We start from the raw sequence: 20,545 nt of genomic DNA, 5'->3' as shown, positions 1-20,545 counted from the left end.
CTGTGACAGGAAAAGGACAGTTTCTTAGGAGCAAGCGGCCCTGCTGAGAGTCTCGGTGAAGATCCTTTTCCTCCACAACCAATGGTCACTCCTACCAGTCGTGGGCAGTGGGTGGAGCCTCGGTGATTGACTGGCCTCATCCATTGGGCTTTACATTGAGCTGGGATCACATTACCCATGCCATGAGTAGAGGATCCCTTAGGGAGGCCACTAGCAGAGTCAGCTCCAGAAGGGCTGGAGGGAAGCCATTAGGATAAGCTTCATAAACAAGAATGCAAAATAGAATGTAAGAATAAACATGTGTAATGTGCTCTATTGGCCTCGGCTTGTCTTTATGTTGCAAAGCCAAAAACTTCACAGTATCTGGTGTCTGCAGGTCACCGTGAGATTAGCCTGGTCTAGAATTTAGAAGTGAAGCACACAGTTGTGTTGGGTGAAAGAGGAGAGACAGCTTATGAAGAGCCTTGCTGAGCAAAGCGGGGTTCCTCAAACTAAAGGAAACCTGGCTGCCTCTGTGGGTTCCTGATAGGGACGTGTGGAGGAAGAGCGGTATTGGGGAAAAGGCTTGGCCGAATTGATCCAGCAATGATAATAGTTCAGAAAGTTCAAATTCATGTAAATGCTCTTTATTTTGATGGCAAGCCTAAGGCACAGAACCTGGAGGGAAGCAGTTTTTTCTTTAAATCTGTATTAAGGAAGGCTGGCCTACCCAGGACTGAGACCTGCAATAGAGAATTAGCACATACATTCCAGATTATTCCAGCGGAACATAGAGTCTATTTGAACTTTGCTAAAGCAATGTGAAATATTTTTTTTCCTTTCTGGTGAGTCTGGGTTTCCAAAGGGCCAGGAAAAAAACAAATAATTTTCTCCACCCAGCACAAATAAGGTTCCCAATGCTCACTGTAGCTCACTTCAGGAAGTACGCCCTGGCCCTCCCTTTCCTCTTGCTTTTTAAACTGCTTTATCACAATCTGTCCCTGGCAGGACCTTTTGGCCTCCAGGCAACCCAGAGAACTGCTAAGCCCCATGGGAAGCACAGATGCCCTGGGCCTCTCTCAGTTCCTTCCTCTTCAGTCTTAGTTTATGGCCCATTAGCCCACTAGGATTCAATGTAGGGCTAAATTCCCCACATCCTGCCACCCTCTGGGATGGGTCTTCCAGGGCAGAAGCCTCATTTGAAAGCAATTGTACCAATTTTGTAGATGCAAAAACACATACATTAAGGATTTACCTAGACTGTATGGTGGCAAGTGGGTTGGGTGTGGGTTCACCAATAATTCAATTGCTGCATAAGATACAGAGCAGAGAGGCCAGGTATGGTGGGACCAGCCTGTTAATCCCAGAATTTTAGAGACTAAAACAAGATGATAACAAATTGGAGACCAACCTGGGGTAGATAGCAAGTTCCAGGTCAGCCTAGACTGCCTAGTGATACCACGTCCAAAGAAGCCAGAAGAACATAGCAGAAAGAGAAGCAATCTGGAGTTCTCACCAGCTGTTGGAAACACATATTCTTACAGTAATCCTCCAGTTTGCCTCTTCTGCCCTAGTGCCGTTGTGAGCTGTAGACAGCAATGGCTCCTTCTTGCTCCCATTGAGCTGGTAGGGGGTTCCAAGTCATCGGTGAGTCAGTCCCACTAGTGCAGAGGGCTGGAGTACAGATAAAGGAAGCATCAATGGTCCAGCCTGGGGAGTGAAGGGCACGGCTCACAAGCCCCTGCTCCCAGCTGAAGGGCTATGGGACAGTTGATAGCTTCTGAGAAGAACTCAGGTTTTTGTTTTGTTTTCTATGTGAAGGATGCTTTGCCTGCAGGTATGTCTGTGCACCAAGAGTGTGCATGGTTGCAAGAAGGCATAGCCAGAACCCCTGGAGCTGGAATTGCAGCTGTGAGCCACCATGTAGATGCTAGGACTCAAGCCTGAGTCCTCTTGAAGAGCAGCCAGTACTCTTAAGTTCAGAGCCATCTCTTAACCTTGAGTCAATACTTTTATTTTTAGAGAATTATTTATTTATTTTACATATACTCACCTTTTTACATATACTCACATCTATACAGTGTGAGTACACTGTAGCTGTCTTCAGACATGCCAGAAGAGGGCATCAGATCCCATTACACACAGTTGCAAGCCACCATGTGGTTGCTGGGAATTGAACTCAGGACCTCTGGAAGAGTAGTCAGTGCTCTTAACCACTGAGCCATCTCTCCAGCCCTGAGTCCACGCTGTTATTTTTAATATTGAAGTGTTTGTTTGTTTGTTTAATCTCCCATTGCACTCCATTTCCCAGCCCATGTCCTGGAATATGGCCCTTGACAGCCAATCCAAATGTGTCTTTTTGTCCCACACTCACCATTTCAAGACAGGTAAACCTCTCTGCCTCGGTTAAGAATTTCTCAAATTCTCATGGTACGCCAGCAATTCTAGCATTTTGGAGGCCAAGGCAGGAGAATCACCATAAGTTTAAGTCCAGTCTGGCTGATAGACAGAGCTCTAGGCCTACCAGAGCTACAAAAATTTGGTCTGAAAAAATAAGTTTCCCCAAAGGAACCACAAAATCTCTTCTTCCTATTGGCTCACAGTTTCCTGCTCCATAAATCATAATTAATCTCAGTTGATCTTCCAAGATCGCTGGTTTCATGGCCTTGAATTCAACCAATCAGAGATCAAAGATATTTAGACAAAAATGCTAAGTAATCTAAAGTATATGGGAGGCTGTGTATATGGAGTTCTGTGTGGCACCTCTGTGCAGTTAGTGAGTACCTAGGCACCTGGGCATCCAAGATCCCCCTCTCAGATGCAGGCTCCATCTGTACTCCTCTGGAGATGACGAGCTTCGATTCCATCCTCTTCAAAGGTTCCTTCATTGCCAACGACTGCGCTTCTGGCTCCATCTGTCCCACCAGACTGAGGCTAAAACTTCCCAAGTTGGCTCTGACCTGTATGCTGAGCCTATGGCAAGGAAATTGAAGTTGCAATGGCCACCCCAACACGTCACAAGCATGGATGAGTGTGGAGCATTGGGTTATACACAGACAGGCTGGCTTCCAGTCGAGCTGAGATATTGAACCCCTGGACCCAGTGATGATAATTTACCTACATGGGACAGAAGGAGTTCTCTCATGCTCCTGGAACTCTAGCTCCTGCCTAAGTTACTGCCCCCCACAGCCTCCACAAGAGAAGCATGGTTAGAAGTCACATAGGCAATGTCCCAAGCTTCTGACCTTCAGGCTAAACGCCTACCCATAGCAAAAGAAAAGATAGCCCACACCATAAGAGGGGCTGTTTGACCCCTCCTTGCTCTCTCACTCCTTTGTTCTCTTGCTCTTACTCTCCTCTCCTCTCCCCCTTACTCTCTTTCTCTCTAGCCTTTCCTTCCTCTCTCTCTCTCTCTCCCTCTCTCTCTCTCTCTCTCTCCCTTTCTCCTCCGGTCTCTCTCTCACCTTCTCTCTTTCCCCCTGCATTTCTACAATAAAGCTCTAAAACTGTCTCTGCTCAGCTGCGCAGACTCTTGCCTGTGTGGAAACCTCTCTTCCCTTAGTCCTCTCTCTCATAACCCCGGGGCTACAGGGTATAACCCTGGGGGTCCCTTTTGCTTTCGGGGGCTGCCCCTTGTCCACCCCCCAGTCAAGTGGGTCAGAGGCTTGGATATCCACCTGGGGCTAATTGGAAAGCGTCTGGCAGCCCTCCTGCGTCTGCCTGTCCAGAGCATCGGTGGAACTCCGGCAGGACGTGGGCTATCCTCCCTCCCCCTCCTTCCCCAGGCCCCTTTTTAGTTCCCACAGATGAGTGCACACACAGGCACAAACAACACCGAGCCATAAGACATTATGATAACCTTTCAAAAAAAAAAAAAAAAGTAGTCTCTGTCCCAGACAGGAGCCAGGCACTCCACTCTTCCTTGTCACTAGGTCTTTGTCCTGAACGCATTTAGCATGGACAGAGGTGTCTCTTCGACACTCTGGGACACACTCTATCATACACTCTATCCAGCCCCCAGGGTGTAGACAACACTGGACCCAGTGTAGACAGCCTAAATGGATGTTCCCTTCTGGAATGGGACTCACTAACACCTTTTTGAGCTGACTCTGAAAACCCAGCATTTGCCCCTCTTTTCTCTCAGCGTGGTGTCAAGCCAGTGCCTGTGCAGTGGGTAGTAGAGATGTTCAGTATGGCTGAGATACCCAGTACATGGTGTTTTCTAAGGCAATCCCTGTGCAGTGGTGTTTTCTAAGGCTATCCCGGTGTAGTAGGGTGATGCAGAGATGCACACTTCCCCTTTGTGTGGAGATAAGAACGCTGTGGGAGCCTGAAACCACAAACTGTTTAATACTGTGTATACCACGGTTTTTATTCCTTATACATACATACATACACATTTGATGGCTTTTTAATCTCAACTTAGCACTGTAGTTATAGCTATTCTCTCTCTTTAATTGTTATTTACTTATTTACTTTTGAGCAGAATCTCATGCAGCCTCAACCTTCTGGCTTTACATTTGTGATCCCCCTGCTTCCGTCTCCCTAGTACTTGGATTTTAGTGTTTGCCACCATGCATGCCCTGGTTTCTTGTTTTGTTTTGCTCTTGTTTTCCTTGAGGCAGGGTCTCATTGTGTAGGTGATGCTCTCCTCAAACTCCATTCCCCTGCCTTGGGGAAGGAGGAAAGGAGAGGAAAGAGGGAGAGAGGAAGGGTGGGAGGAGAAGAGAAGAGGGGAGGGGAGGGGTGGAGAACTGAGGAGAACCAGGCACGATTTATATCTGCAATCAGAATTTGGAAGTGGATGCAGGAGGATGAGAATTAAGTTCAGTACCATTCCCAGACACATAGCAAGTTCCAGGCTAACCTGGAATACATGCGATTCTCTGTTGCAGGATATTTGATCACACTGTGAACTCTGAGATTGTATTATTTACTGGAGGAAAAAAAAACCTGTGGTTAGTAGTGGTGTGGCTCAGCCTTAGCACACACCTTTAATCTAAGGGCTTTCTGCTTGAATATTGTAGACAGGATCAAAAAAAGTCAACCATAGGTCAAGAGGTAGAGCAAACAACCATTTGACAAGAAGTGAACAAAGGATTATTAAGAAAAAAAAATAAAGAATCAGAGGAAGTCAGGAGGACGGATAGAGAGATGCACAGGAAATAGAAGGGAGGGACATTAAATTTGAAGGAGATTTTTGAGAAGGTGTGAGAGAGGGGCATTTCTTCTGGCTAGGACATTAGCTGAGGAGTAAGGTCAACTGGGTGCTTTCTCTGCCTCTCTGAGTTAGCAGGTTTTCACCCCAGCATCTGACTCCCCAGTCTTCATTGGTAAAAATCAACATTTGAGTGTTGTAGAAAATATTTAATCTCTATCTGGGGTTTCTACCTCACCTTTGACCATCTAGTTCCTGGCTAAAAGACACACAACATTTATATTTATAATAAACCTCAATCAACACAAGAGCTGGAGAGATATCTATCCTCTATATTATTATGTCTATTTCCCAGCCAATAATCCCATTATATAATTTGCCATGTTTTGTTTGGGATGCTCTTAACTCCAAGTAGCCAACCCACATGGTCATTATTTTAAGATTCCTATGCCCTGGTACTTCTCTCTCCACCTTCTTTTTCCCCCTTGTGGTTCTCCTCTGAGGCCAAACCTGGGAACCCTAAACTTCGCCTATGTCTCTTCTGCCCAGCTATTGGCATTGGTATCTTTCTTTATTCGCCAATCAAGGATAACTTGGGGAGCAAGGTCACATATGCATCACCTGGGTCTACCTGCAAAAAACCATAAAAACTCACACAAAGGTAGAGGAAATGCTGCCTGGTGGTTGGTTTGGGCCCAGGTTTACTGCGGCTAACTCTACAAAGCAGTTCTAACTGACCTCTATTGTGAATGGTTTCCAAGAGCACCAAAGCACAGAACATAACAATGTGCAATCAACTAGAACATGAGAAAGTTTCCTAGTAACAGCACATAAGAAAGTTTCCTTGTAACAGTAATAGCAGCATAAAATGGCTGGGCTAGCCAGGCAGCACTGTGGCGACTGGGAGGTGGTAGCCTGTCCCCTGTGAAAGGCACCGCTAGATCTAAGTCAGTTCAGGAAGATTGGGGTTCATCTATCATCTTCCTCTCCTCTGTACTTCCTAGGGAGACAATGTCTCCATCTCCACTGTCCCTCACAGAAACAGTTTGAAGATCTCTTGGAAAACTGGCTGGAGCAAATAAACTCCGTCTGCTGCCCGAGAGTGCACTTCCAGATCCTCTTCTCAGAGCAGGGCAAGCCCCAGCACATCCCAGCAAAAGCAGCTTAGAGCATCATAGAGCATCTTAGTCCAAAGCGCCCTTCACAGCAGACAGGCAGGGATAAAAATAAACCCCCAAGGATTACAAAGTATTCTTTCTCAGTACCTTCCTGCCATGCCAGAGGCTGGAAACTCCTTGCCTCTTTCTTTATGGCCCTGTTTGCCTGTTTCTCTCATAGCCTCCGCGTGGATGACAGGAGGCTCTAGAGTGAGGTTCTCCCCATCTCCTCCAAGTGCTGGGGATCAAATCCAGAGTCTTGGCCATGATAAGCTTGTGCTTCACCTTCCTTTCCTTTCTTCCCCTCCCTTCTTCCTTCCTTCCTTCCTTTCTTTCTTTCTTTCTTTCTTTCTTTCTTTCAACTTTAAGTGGATGCCTTGCTATTCAAGGGAATGCTAAGATAATACCACCCACTATCTACCCACAAAGAGCTGAAGAGGTGTGATAGCTGAGTTATCTTGTAAATGTCCAACTCTCAACTTTACAAACCTGACACGACCACGGGCGTCCCCACTTGGGAAGCAAAGTCACCAAAAGACTGAGAAAGTTCGAGTTTCCAGGACACCCCTTCTACAACCCCCTTTCTAAAGCTCTGTGCCTAATTTAGCTTTTACAATTTGTATTCTTTTTCTTACACAGGTCTCACATTAACAAAATTTGCTTTCCTCCTCCACATTCTTACAATAAAAGCAGCAGCTGTGTGGAGGTTGTCTCCCCGCTTACCATGCGCGCTCCAGCGGATGCCAGCTGGGCATGCTCTGCTTCCGCTCAGTCCCAACACTGCTCATTCGGTGATAGCATCAGCTCCCACTGATGGCTGAGGGCGCAGTCCCACAGGATTCCCTCCCGTTCAGATGCCAACTCCAAGCCAGACTGGTCAGCAAGCCGTGGCCCCCTCCACAGGTTTAGTGAATTTGCCAAAGTGGTTCTAGGAACTCATGAAAGCACGTTGCTTATAACTGTATAATTGTAGAAAACATGTGTTCTTTGAAAAACAAAATCCCAAATGTTCAATCTACCAAATCAAGACTCAGGAGTCAGATGCTGAGAGGGGCAGACAAACACCCAGCTGACCTTCCTACTCCACAGACATCCCAGAAGGAAAAAGCCTTTTCTCCTTCACACTGTCTTAAATATCCTTCAATTCAAAGAGCCTCCTTCCTGTTTTCTTTCATTCACTCCCTGTCAGTTGACTGCTTGCTCTGCCCCTTGACCCAGGGTTGACTTTATTCAGCTGTTGGACTGTTAGGTGTTTGCTAGGACTGAGCCACACCACAACAAGGTTTTTTCCAGTTCAAAATCTTGGGGTTCACAACATGATCAAATATCCAGCAATAAAGATGCATGGGACAAAATACACAGGGAGAGCCAAAGCGCCAAGGATGGCCCAGCCCACAATTCACGGCACCACAATGCACCATCCCTGGGCAGATGGGCCTGGGCTATATGAGAAAGCTAGTGAGCAAGGCGCGGGGGGAGGGGGGGTGGGGGACGGGGGGGGGGGAGAGTGGTAAGCAGCATCCCTCTGTGGGTTTTGGTTCAGGTTCCTGCTTTAGTTCCTGCCCTGACGTCTCTCGATGGTGGACGTGAACTCCAGGTATAAGCCACATAAATCCTCTTTTCTCCTAAACTGCTTCAGTCAGAGAATTGAGAACAGGACCTATGTGCCAGAAACTAGTAGCTGAAACCAAAAATACATTTCATATTACAGCACAATGCCACATAGGATCCCCTAAGTTATTTTAAGTCTGATCTCCAAATATCCCGGGTTGACCCCTCAACTTCCGTATATCTCTTTAACAGTCTTTGTGAGGAAGTTTAAGAGTCCTGCACTCTGAAGAAAGCTGCTGGAAGCAGTCCAGGTTCCTGCTTCCTGGTGACCTGGTGGTGGCTTATTCTTCCACCTGAGCTGCAGTAGCAGATAAAAATCTCTCATTTCTCCACACCTCCACACCCTGAGATTCTCCCTCCCCTATTCTCCCCCCCACCCCCCAACCCCCAGCACCAGATACCATCTGGCTTTCTAGCTTCCCCTGGTTAGTGGCTTCCCGGGTTAACAGCCTTATGTCATAGGCGAACTCTCACCATGCCTTAGTTTGACTGTGGCCCTTTCTTTGATTGTGAATCTGCATTTTCTTTCAGATCATTGCTAGACATGAGTCTTCAGCTATATTATGCCCCTGGAGTATTGTTTGTCCTTTCTTGAGTGTCACAAGTTTATTGTATACTCCAGGAATCAACTCACTTCTACATGACCCAAACTGCCTTCTATCGTACACTGAGTGGAGGCTGAGTTCATTCAGGTGCTGTGGGCATATGCCATTTCTTCCAACCCATCCAGCCTAATAGCAGAAACCCCTTGATTTGGTACTCACAGAGCCTTCCATTCATCATTTGATTTTCTCTTTCTTGTTTTCTTCCTTTCTCTCTATGTTGAGATGAAACCCAGGTTCTCACGTAGTCCAGGCAAGCACCCCACTACTGACAACTCTCCAGGGCTTGGTTTCATTTTAAGTTTTGTTTTTTTTTTTCTTTCTATCTGTCCTGGGTTACAATGTTTTTGTTTTCTTTCTTTTCTTTTATATTAACTTTATCATTTTTATCTGTTCCAGTTAGGTCTAAAATTTGTTGGAAATAATTCTCTTGCTACTAAGAGGGAACCTGAGGGTTCTTGGTCTCAGCACCAGGTTCTCTTGAACAATGAGTTGGATAACAAGTGAGAAGCGGCAGTGAGAGAGGTAGCGAGACCCACGCGGGTGGCTGGAAGGTCACTGAGGATGAATCCTCCCTTGTGACCTGGAGGCAAGTGCTTCCTGTTGGTTTCAATGACTTGAGGAAAGGTCGGGGCATCTGATGAAGACAAGCTACTTCCTCCTGTGAAAGAGTAAACTTCTCAATTCTGCCTCAAGCCTTGGATGTAGACCTGACATTAAAAAAACAAAAAAAACAAAAAACAAAAAAAAAAACTGCTCCAAATATTACACACTATCATCTCTTCATTTTCAGGATTAATCCAGCTGGGCTTGTCAATCTCTTAGGCTTAGCCGGCATTCCACAGCCCAGGAAAGCTGCTACACCAGAAGCCATGCTAGGAGAGGGGAGCAGTGATTATCCCCTTAAAGAGGCCATGCACTTGGCCTAACCAGAAACCCCTTCCACAGTGTAGAAACTTACAAGCTCCCATCATGAAGCCAGTAGCACCTACCCATTTCTCTGAATTCCTCCTCAGGAGAACATAGCTAGCTCTTTTTCTACTTGTGTCCTTTTCTTTCAGACACAACCAAAGCCTACTTGAGCTTCTCCTGGCACAGAGCGCTTCCTTACTCTTTCTCTGAAGTGCCTCCCTACCTGCCCCCTTGCCTCTGATTGAAGACTTTACTGCCTGCCTGCCATGTCTCCTCCCTCTCCCTCTCCCTCTCCCTCTCCCTCTCCCTCTCCCTCTCCCTCTCCCTCTCCCTCTCCCTCTCCCTCTCCCTCTCCCTCTCCCTCTCCCTCTCCCTCTCCCTCTCCCTCTCCCTCTCCCTCTCCCTCCTCTCTAATTAAATTGTCCTCAAATTTCTTTCCAAGTCCATTTTAAAATTATTAATGAGACTAAGAACCCCAGAGGGAGCCCCAATTCACCCCAAGAGCATTAATTATAGAGTTATTGAAAGTGAGAGCAAAAGCACAGAGCATAGTCCACAGGAGAGAGTAGGGCTTGAGCAAGCATGTGACTGAAGATCCCTGTATTCTTTAGCTCAGGCTAGGCAGAAGAGCAGCTGATCTGCAGGGGCAGGAATGGAAGGAGACTGAGATTGATCCACAGCAGGGATGGGTGATCTCTAGGTGATCTAAGTTTGGGCAATTGAGGAATTCATCCCATATCTTTAAGTGTGTGTGTGTGTGTGTGTGTGTGTGTGTGTGTGTGTATGTGTGTCTGTCTGTCTGTCTGTCTGTCTATCTGTCTATCTGTGTGGTTGTTCATAGGCTTGAAATGTCCTCTACCCCACGGGTCACATCACGGACACATTGCACTTCACTGTACTTGTGCCCCAAACCATTCTAAGATGGCTTTTTTTCTCTTTTCAAATCTCATCTTCTATCTGAATGTTGCTGAACATAGAAGTGGATTGGGGGTTGCTGGTTGTTGTCCTAATGGAAAGGAGCAGAAAGACATTTTTCCCCAGAGGATGTGTCTTGGGTCTTTGAGCTCTCCCTCCTGCCTTTGCTGCCTCACTTTGGATGTAAGATTAAGGAAGGATCCAGTCTTATTTTTCTTCATCCTTTCTTTCTCTCCTCTTTTCCCATTATAAATAACCTTTTAATAACCCAAAGTGCTGACTCTATATTATATGAGGTTGTAGGTATATTAAGCAACTTTTCTTACTATGACAAAAATACCCAAAATAGTCAACTTAAAAAGAAGAAAGTTAGAGGATCAGAGGTGAGGAAGACACAACATCTGTCCCCAACACCAGGAGAAACTGGGACCGTTGGGACCCAGGCACTCAGGAACTCCACCAGACCAGTGGCACAGGTTCCTTCTAGTTTGTCTGGGCCAGTGCCCTGAGCAGACCTTGGGTGCAAACTCCACAGCCAGCCCCACAACACCCAGAGGCAGCTCCACTCCCAGGTGCTCTAACACACCCAGGATCATAGGATCCCAGGATCCCAGGAGCTTGGTCACACCAGGATCGAAAGGTCCCAAAGGCAGCTTGACTCCCAGGACTTTGGACACACCCAGGATCTCAGGCTCCCAGGAGGCAAGTGTAAGAACAGAAGCAACAGAAACCAAGGTTACCTGGCATCATCAGAACCCAATTCTCCCACCATAGCAAGTCCTGGATACCCCAACACACCAGAAAAGTAAGATTCAGATCTAAAATCACTTCTCATGATTATGATAGAGGACTTTAAAAAGAACATAAATAAATCCCTTAAAGAAATACAGGAGAACACAGGTAAACAGCTAGAAGTCCTTAAAGAGGAAATACAAAAAATCCCTTAAAGAGTTACAGGAAAACACAATCAAACAAGCGAAGGAAAGAAACAAAACCATTCAGGATCTAAAAACAGAAGTAGAAACAATAAATAAATAACAAAGGGAGACAACCCTGAAGTTAGAAAACCTAGAAAAGAGATGAAGAGTCATAGATGCAAGCATCACCAACAGAATACATGAGATAGAAGAGAGAATCTCAGGTGCAGAAGATACCACAGAAAACATTGACACAACAGTGAAAGAAAACACAAAAAGCAAAAAGCTCCTAACCCAAAACATCCAGGAAATCCAGGACACAATGAGAAGATGAAACCTAAAGATAATAGGTATAGAAGAGAGTGAAGATTCCCAACTTAAAGGGCCAGTAAATATCTTCAACAAAATTATAGAAGAAAACTTCCCAAGCCTAAAGAAAGAGATGCCCATGACCATACAAGAAGCCTACAGAACTCTAAATAGACTCGACCAGAAAAGAAATTCCTCCCTTCACATAATAGTCAAAACACCAAATGCACTAAACAAAGAAAGAATATTAAAAGCAGTAAGGGAAAAAGGTCAAGTAACATATAAGGCCAACCTATCAGAATTACACCAGGCTTCTCCCCAGAGACTATGAAAGCTAGAAGATCCTGGGCAGATCTCATATAGAACCTAAGAGAACACAAATGCCAGCCCAGACTACTATACCCAGCAAAACTCTCAATTATCATAGAGGGAGAAACCAAGATATTCCATGACAAAACCAAATTTACACAATATCTTTCCACAAATCCAGCCCTACAAAGGATAATAGATGGAAAACATCAACACAAGGAGGGAAACTACACCCTAGAAGAAGCAAGAAAGTAATCTTTCAACAAACCCACACAAACATAATTCCACCTCTAACAAGAAAATTAACAGGAAGTAACAATCACTTTTTCTTAATATCGCTTAATATGAAAATTAATATTACCAACATATCCTAATTGATTGAAATTCAAAAATATGAGGAATTAGAAATTTGTCGGTTGTTATCCCATGGTCTCTCTAATTTGGTAATGGGAGAAATAGGTCCAATATTGTACAATCCATATACACTTTCTGCTTGTTTGTATATGACAGGGTCTTGCTCTGTGCCACATAATGGTCTTGAAATCATGCTTCTCCTATCTCAGTCTCTCTATTTGTAGGATTGTTTATTTGATGTTTTAACTCTATATTATGGTTTTCAGAACAGCTTACATATTTCAAAATTGTTTATACAACCAAAAGAAATGTAGACATTTAATTTGGGAGGCGGCTTGTAAGAGAACAGTAAACAGTGAGACAGAAGGCTTTGCTTGATATTTACAATTATTGTATCAATTTTGAAGAAGAGGACTTTATAAGTTACTCTTACTCTGAGATGAATGCGTTTCAAAATCATCACAGCCAATGAACCAGAATCTTACCCTCACTTAATGTCTGTGCCACCCTCTAAGCAGAACCATTGTTCATTGAAACAGTTGATGAATGACTTCATAGGTAGACCATCTTAATACACACACCATTTCTTAAATGAATGTAACCTGTTCCCTGCAGGCTGAGAATGATGACAATCACACAAGTGAAATAGCTTTGACTGTAGCAGGAAATCTGTATCCAAAAATCATGCCTACAATTCATTCCTTGACCCAGCAGAACTGTCAACTCTTAGCTTAGCTACTATGGAGGTAAAATGTTTTGGTGATGTGAGGGACATTCAAGTACAGCCTTATTACAATGAACTTCAATATCCAAAAACTGTTCTTATTTTGTGTTTGTACCACAGTAAGAGCCAAGATTTTAAGCTCTACTAAAAACAAAATAAACAAAAAGACTTTATTTATGTTCATTTAATAAACTAATAGCGATATATTATTTTAAAATATCATACAGTTAATATATTTGGAGTTATTTGAAATTTATATTGAGAAAAATGTATGTATTTTCAGCATTGCTATAGACAAACATCTACATAAGACTGTTCAATTGATTGTTGTTTTATATCAAACAACTTTTATAATACTCATTTTTATTGTTACAATATTTTATAAATTTTAAAGAATATGATAAAAATGAAAGGTATTATAGGTTTTGAAGTGGGGAGCTCTCCAGGAGGAGTTGGGGTACAAAAGGGAAAGAAGAATGTGATGTAAATCTATCTACTCAAAATATGGTTTTAAATGTTAACAAGTTCAAATAAATTGAAATTATATATCTTTTCTCATCATAATGCAATAAAACTTAAATCAAAGGGGAAAAAAAAGGAGAAGAAACTTTAGTTTGCTATGTTATATCTATCAGTCTGTGGTCACTTGGTTGGTGCTGTTGCTTTGGGCCTATACTGGCATGGTAGACCATGGTGTAGGCATTCAGGGAAAGCCTTCTGTCCTCATGGTGGTCAGGAGAAGAGAAGAGGAGAAGGAGGAGGAGAAGGAGGCGGAGGGGGAGAGCTGGTGGCCAAAGTCTCAAGGGTACATTCTCCTCAACCTAATATCCCCCCATTACTAAATTCCATCTCTTACAGAGTCTACTGCCTCCCAATAGCTGAGCAAGCTACTGGCCTAATCCTTAACCGTGCAGACCATTAGGGAACATTCTAGATCCAGAATATAGCCACAATTAAATGCAGACTAATGTACCCCAATGCCGTATGAGAGACACTTCTGTGCAGAGCTTCACTATCTGGACACTTCCTCTTTCTTATCCTACAGTTTCAAGGTTAACCTTTTCTTAGGAGTATCTAGAAAAGCATATCGAGAGAACTCTTGCTGTACAGGCACAGGAACCTGTGCTTGGATCCCCAGCATCCACAGGAAAGATGCCTGCAAGCCTAGTGTTGAAGGGAGACAGGCAGACAGTGACAGGCAGACAAGGAGGGGTCAGCTTTGCTTTGGTCTGGGGAGGTGAGGCAATGAAAACCCAGGCTGGCTAAAGAGGAAACAGAGCAGCAGCTGTCATGGTTCACATCCCTGGCAGCCGGCCATGGGCTCTACAAACATAGAAGAGACCTTTCACTAGGCAAGGCACCAGCAAAGGGCTGGCCTAAGGGACTTGGACAATGCCTCACAGAAAGCTTCATCACAGCAGGGGGCCCAGAAGGCAGCCAAGCATCCTCAAGTGGCTAGCCTTCTAGACAATGAAGAGCCCAAGGAACTGAGGTTGGGCTGAGAGAAGGGGGCTCTGTGGGCTTGGTGACTGGAAGCCATGGGGTGACTGGGGTCAGGAGTAGCAGACGCTGGCAAATCACTGTGAAGACATGACAGAACATGATAAGTTGGTAAGCAGATGAGAGTTGAGAGCCAAAAGCTCTGTCTCCCAAGGCCTTGGTACTGCTGTGCCCATTATCCACCCATAGGGACCAAGATGAACCCCCCAGAGAGACAATCAGAGAGAGAGGAAAATACAGAAATTCAGTTTGGGGTTGTTAGTTTGTTTTGTTGTTCATTTTGTTTTGTTTGTTTTTTTGTCATCTGAGACTAGGTTTCACCATGTAGCCTTGGCTAGCCTAGAGCTTGCTACGTAGACCAGGGTGGCCTCAAATATATAGAAATCTGCCCGTTTGCCCCTGCCCCTGCCCCTGCCCCTGCCCCTGCCCCTGCCTCTCTGCCTCCCTGCCTCTCTGCCTCCCAAGCTCTGGGATTTAAATGTATGTGCTGCCATGCTCATTTCGGGAAAGTGTAAGTGCTAAGACAAACATTACATTGAACTGATAGGTATCTCGTGGTAATAAATGATTGTAGTTTATTTTACCTGAGATAATATGTACAGTATTATATACATTCCATATCTATTATGAAATGTTTAGCTTCTGAAGACTGGATTTAAATATTTCAAAAGGAAAAAAAATCTGAGGATTCTTGGTGTGCTACACCAGTAAACACGATGTAGCACACTCGGGCAGATAAGAAATTGAAACTTAACAACATCAAGTTTTGCTTCCCTCGAAGAGAGTGAGAGGCAGGCAGCTGAGGACTGCTGGGTGACCCCTGGCTCGGAACGTGATCCGAGATTCTAAGAGTGTTCCGGAACAACCCTCCTGAGATCACAGCCCTGCTTCTAGGGCTCTTCTGGATCACCAAAGCTGAACCACTAACAGAGAACTTCCCAGGGTGACCCCATGACCATACAGGAAATGCATAACACACCAACAGTGGCCTGGAGCCTGATCGCTGCTCTGTGTCAGACAGAGCGACCAGCCTTTGTGCGATGGACCTGAGACCTTCTCAGTGTGTCGGAAGAAACAGTGGAGCTTTCCTATGCCCTGCCCTCTTTATAGATAAAAAGACTTCTGAGACGGGCATGGTGATACTGTTGCCAGAAGTTTTAGTCTTTGAGCCTTTGCAGTTCTAACAAGCTAGGCTGTTCACCATACACCAACTAAATACACAAGTGACATTAATTGAAAACAGGGAAGGGGGGAGAGCGTTGCTCAATATGGGCACATGGGGGAGAGGAATAAATACCGAGGCCCAGGGACCCCTGCATCCATCTTCAGATGCGCCGGCATAGCTTAGTTTCCAAAGAGGACAGCAAGCGTGCACAGCTCAGCAGCCCAAAATCAGCTGTGGTTCCCCAATCCCTGACCCACGGTTATCTTGATGGGTCCCTCCTGCAAAGCAGTCTGCTAACCATGCAGAACTGTGTGAAAGTTATCCCTGGAAACCAAGCTTGTCTCCTGACAGGCACCTGGCTTCAGCCTTTTCTTCCCCAGAATGGTTTCTGGGGAAATTGCAATTCCTTGGGGATCCTTGCTTGAGTATCTGGTAGGCAAATGTTTCTATCGAGATGCTTACAGTATGTATATAGCTATGACAGAGGCAAGAGGATTGGGATCCTAGACACATGGTAGAAATCCAATCTCAATCAATCAATCAATCAATCAATCAATAATCCAATCTCAATAAATAAATAAATAAATAAATAAATAAATAAATAAATAAATAAATAAATGATTTTTAAAAAATCCTCTAAGGAAAAGCAGATTCTGCTCCCAAAATGCTACATTCCATTCTTGGTCCAGCAGGAGCTTTCTGTAACTCCCAGTCGGCATAGCACTAGCAATCCTCTCTCACTTAGTCTCTGAAAGCTATAGCCAACCTAGAGGTAGGCAGTTCTGCTCTGAGGGCCTCATGGTGCTGTCAGTTGGTACTTCTGTGTGACCCTGTTCTACTTGCTAAAGGACTCTGTCCCATCCTGGCCTCTGGGCATTGGATCTAAGCAAGTCTCCAACCAAGCCTTCTCCTAATTTGCAGACTTGCCACAAGCCTCTTTGAACTACCTTCTTGTGGTATGCACAAATTTTGGCCACATCGTTCGTAGCGTTTGTCTCAGTATTAGTTCAACTGGTGGCTCTGTGCCCTACTCTCTGTACCACTTGGCCATTTGTTATTCTGGTGTTCCATTGCCAAGGGGAATAGGAAACTGCAGAAGACTCACAATCAGCCCAGTACTCTGCATGGCAAGCCCTGTGTTGATCTCCCAGTACTGAGTTGGGGTACAAGGCTACATCCCCAGGCTATGATTCCCGGGATCACAAGGCAGGAGTGGTTTCTACATTTATAAATGACTGAGAAGAAATAAAATTAAAATAATCTGGGGGGCACACAAAAAGTAAAGGATTGAAGAGATAGCTTAACAGTTAAGAGCACTGACCACTCTTACACAGGACCAGGTTCAGTTCCCAGCACCAGGTGGCAGCTCACCACTGTCCCTTGGATCTGACTCCCTCTTCTAGCCTCTGCAGGCATTGCAGCAGTCATACATGCGGGCAAACTCTCAAATGTATCAAATAAAATATTTCTTTTTTGTAAAGTTCAATTTTCCGTGTCCATAAGGGTCTGTGAGAACATAGTCGTATGTGTTCCTTTGACTGCTCTTAATGCTTCTATGGTTCCAAGAGACTTGAAGCCTACAAAACTGAAAATTTTTATTGTCTTGCCTTCTGCAGTAAAAAGTTGTTGACTAACCTCTGACCCAGGTTAAGCCCTCCCTGGCCCGATGGGTCTGTGTCTCAAAGGTGCACAGAATAGTGGGGGAGAGTAACTGGAGCAACTTCTACCAGGAGCCAAGCATTCTGCAGAGTTGGGCCGTTGGTTTTCAACTCTTATCTAACTCAGTCTCCTTGGCTTCTCTTTTCTCTAGACCTGGAACTGTTTTCTTCTTTCTTGTGACTACTTGTCCAGAGCTTTGAAATTTAACACTCAGTTAGGAATGCATATATATTCCTACATGTACCTACATAACAACAATTAATGGAGAGACTATGAATTTGAAAAATAGCAAGGGGTAGGTTTATAGGAGGGCTTGAAGAAAAGGAAGGGGGAAATTATGTAGTTATGATTATTTCACGACATAGAAGAAAAAATTTAAACTCCTTTAAAAATAATCCCCTCATGGCTTTGCCATGACTCACTATTTGGTCCCAACTATCAATGTCCCTATCTCTGGGCATACTAGCAAATCTTTTTATTACTTGCTGAAATTTCCCAGAAAGAAATGGAACTAACCGTCTTTTGCATCTAAGTCTGTTGGGTTATGAGTTAAGCAAATGACTGACTTCTGAACGGGCAGGGTCACAAAGGGCAGAGTATATCCCGAAGCTGTCCTTTGGGCTTCCCCTAGTAGGGTGTGGAAATGGCAGGAAATGAGAATAATTTGCTTACTATGCAAAGATGCATGTAAAATTAATACTATGCATAAATTCACTGGTCAAGCTTGAGAGCAAAGATGGGAGGAAAAAAAGAGAAAGAGCCCATGAACCCATGAATAGTAAGTAGCATTAGAGTTAAGAGAGCCAGGGCTGCTGCTGTAGCTTGCTGGTGAAACACTTGGCTAGATTGAGTTCCTAGTTCCAACCTCCATTATTGCCTCCACCTGCTCACCAGGAAGGAAGGAAGGAAGGAAGGAAGGAAGGAAGGAAGGAAGGAAGGAAGGAAAGAGTCAAGGGAAGCTGTTGTTAGCAGGACTGTTTTTTGCAGCGGTAGCCAGGAAGGCAATATGGCTACAGAAGTCAGCAGCAGTAGGCTACGTGTTATATCCAGGGGTTTCATGGAAGCCAGACAAGCAGGAAAACAGGTGGTGCATACGTAATATACCAAGAATCAGGCAGTACGTGTCTCCTCCCTGGGAAATATGTTAGAGACCTACAAAGCAGAGCAATTATAGCTAGTCAAGTTCTCCAAATTGAAGAGAAAACACTAATACCAGTGGGGAACTAAAGGACCAAAATGGGGTGGGGGTGGGGGTAAGAAGAGAGAGAGAGAGAGAGAGAGAGAGAGAATGAATGAGAATTCTAGGGACAACATCAACGTCAGCAGAAAGAGTCAGGAGCAGTAAACCAACAGTGGTACAGACATCTTGAGACTGCCCCGCCCACAACATGCTTCTCACCTGAGCACTATGGGAAAGTCAGTAGTGCAGGACACCCACGCCCAGTTAAGAGATGGGAAGAGAGCGCCAGAGAGAGCACTTGCAGATGACTCCAGTTGACCTGGATGCTGTATTTAGCAGGAATGCTGGGAGGAAAGTGAGGGATCTTGGTCTGTTGGATGACTTCCACTGGAATCTGAAACTATCTGTTCAGGGAGGAGGGCATAGGGAAACCCAGAGAGTCAAGCCCTCTCCTGAAGCATAGGCCTTCTAGGGCTGAGTCTCCCTTCTGTGCCAAGCAGTGGCACTAGGAGTCTCTTACACTGAGTTTTTAGATGTCTGAACTACTTCCATTGTCTCCGAGTTCAGCGTGAAAGTTATTTATATGGTTGTCCCTGACTTCCTAGATACCTTTAGCCAGAGTCAAGAGAAGAAGTTTGGCTAATTATCTGCCTGTGCTTGTATGTAAGCTAGGGATAAGATTTTGGCCAGTCTTTACACATAACATCAGACACGTGACTCTAAATGAGTCCTACATTCAGTCAAAAATCCGGACAATTCTGGTTATGGTGTTGACATCTGCTCTTGAGACTGTTCTTCCACATCTGTAAAGAGAACCTTCCTTAAAGAATGAATAGAGGGAGCCGGCCATGATGGCATAGGCCTTCGATCCCAGCAACAAAGGTAGAGGCAGAGGGATCTCTACCAGTTTGAGGCCACCCTGGTCTAGATATCCCAGCACTCGGGAGGCAGAGGCAGGCGGATTTCTGAGTTCAAGGCCAGCCTGGTCTACAAAGTGAGTTCCAGGACAGCAACAGCTATACAGAGAAACCCTGTCTCAAAAAACCATTTAAAAAAAAAAAAAAAAAGACTCACTTCAGCACACTGTTTGAGGGATAGCCTCCCCCCCAGTGAGGGTGCCCTCGCCATGGATGGCTGTGAGAGCAGGTTGTAGTAATGAAGACTGGAGCTTGAGACAGTGTCTCATGGTATTCAGCTAGCTTTCTCTTTCTTAGTCATCAGTTGAAACACCCTCCCCAATACACCCACAGGCATGTTTCTAGGTGATTGTAAATCCAGTAAAGATGACAGTGATCCTCACCACTGATGGTAAGTATGGTGGGGAAATGGGGTCAGATCCTACCTTATGTTGGCCAGGGATGGATGATCCCAGAGGCAGAGGAGTGGAATGTTCTCTGGAGCCTGGGAAGTCTTCATTCACTCGTCCATATGGCAAACAATTCACGTAGTATGCCCACTTGCCTGGTGTGTACTTGACAATGAAGCTTGTGCTGACGTTATCTCCTCCCTTGGGAAGTTTACGGTCCAAGAGTTTTGTGACAAAGCAACAGCATTCAGAGTTGAGTATTATGGCGGGAGAAATACTGAGGAGTGGGGGCGGGGCCAGGCAGAGTATTCAAGAGTGGCTGGAAAAATTTCAAGGGCTGGAATTTATCACACAAGCCAAATAAATGCCTGAGGGCCTCTGTGTCCCGTGACCCTATTATAGAATTTATAGCTCAAGGACATCTTTGAGATCCCATGGCCGCCATCCTTACATCAGTTTGGGACCAGCTGACACCTGGTCCTCTCCTATTTTTATCCCAGAGGGCAGTGAGGTTCAAACCCACATAATACAGTTGGCAGATTTCATTCCCCAGAGACTAAATGTGGAGAGGTTCAGTGACTTGCCCAAGGGCATTTATTGAGTCAACAGTTGAAATGGGAACAGTTACCAGATGCTGGGGCCAGGTGACTCCCCCTTCCCTCAGTGTCTGCTAAGGGGAATCATCTTGTGAAGTATCAAATGGCTCTAGTCTTCTGATGAGTGTGCAAATCAAAGAGCAAATGAGAAGGGTAGGTGTCAATTTCCCTTGACGTAACCCCTTCCGACTA

The 20,545-nt window shown here is 44.9% G+C and overlaps 1 long non-coding RNA gene across 1 annotated transcript, besides 1 other annotated feature; it reads right to left on the bottom strand.

Annotated features, from left to right (window-relative positions):
• Positions 1-612: 612 nt before the first annotated feature.
• 1700027J07Rik (RIKEN cDNA 1700027J07 gene) lies at positions 613-20,291 on the bottom strand. The gene is made up of 4 exons (NR_040581.2): positions 19,794-20,291; positions 2,764-2,952; positions 1,391-1,653; positions 613-722 (listed from the first exon to the last, which is right to left on the bottom strand). It is a non-coding gene; the product is annotated as an RIKEN cDNA 1700027J07 gene (long non-coding RNA).
• Positions 19,771-20,311: an enhancer, noted in NCBI's record as "VISTA enhancer mm228". NCBI's record gives its function as "enhancer in: dorsal root ganglion[3/5]" and the evidence as "EXISTENCE:transgenic organism evidence [ECO:0001131][PMID:17130149]".

This window comes from Mus musculus, chromosome 10 (genome assembly GCF_000001635.26).
Source record: "Mus musculus strain C57BL/6J chromosome 10, GRCm38.p6 C57BL/6J".
NCBI lineage: Eukaryota > Metazoa > Chordata > Mammalia > Rodentia > Muridae > Mus > Mus musculus.
Note: the sequence above shows the minus strand (reverse complement) of the source record. Positions and strands in the feature narration are given on the sequence as shown.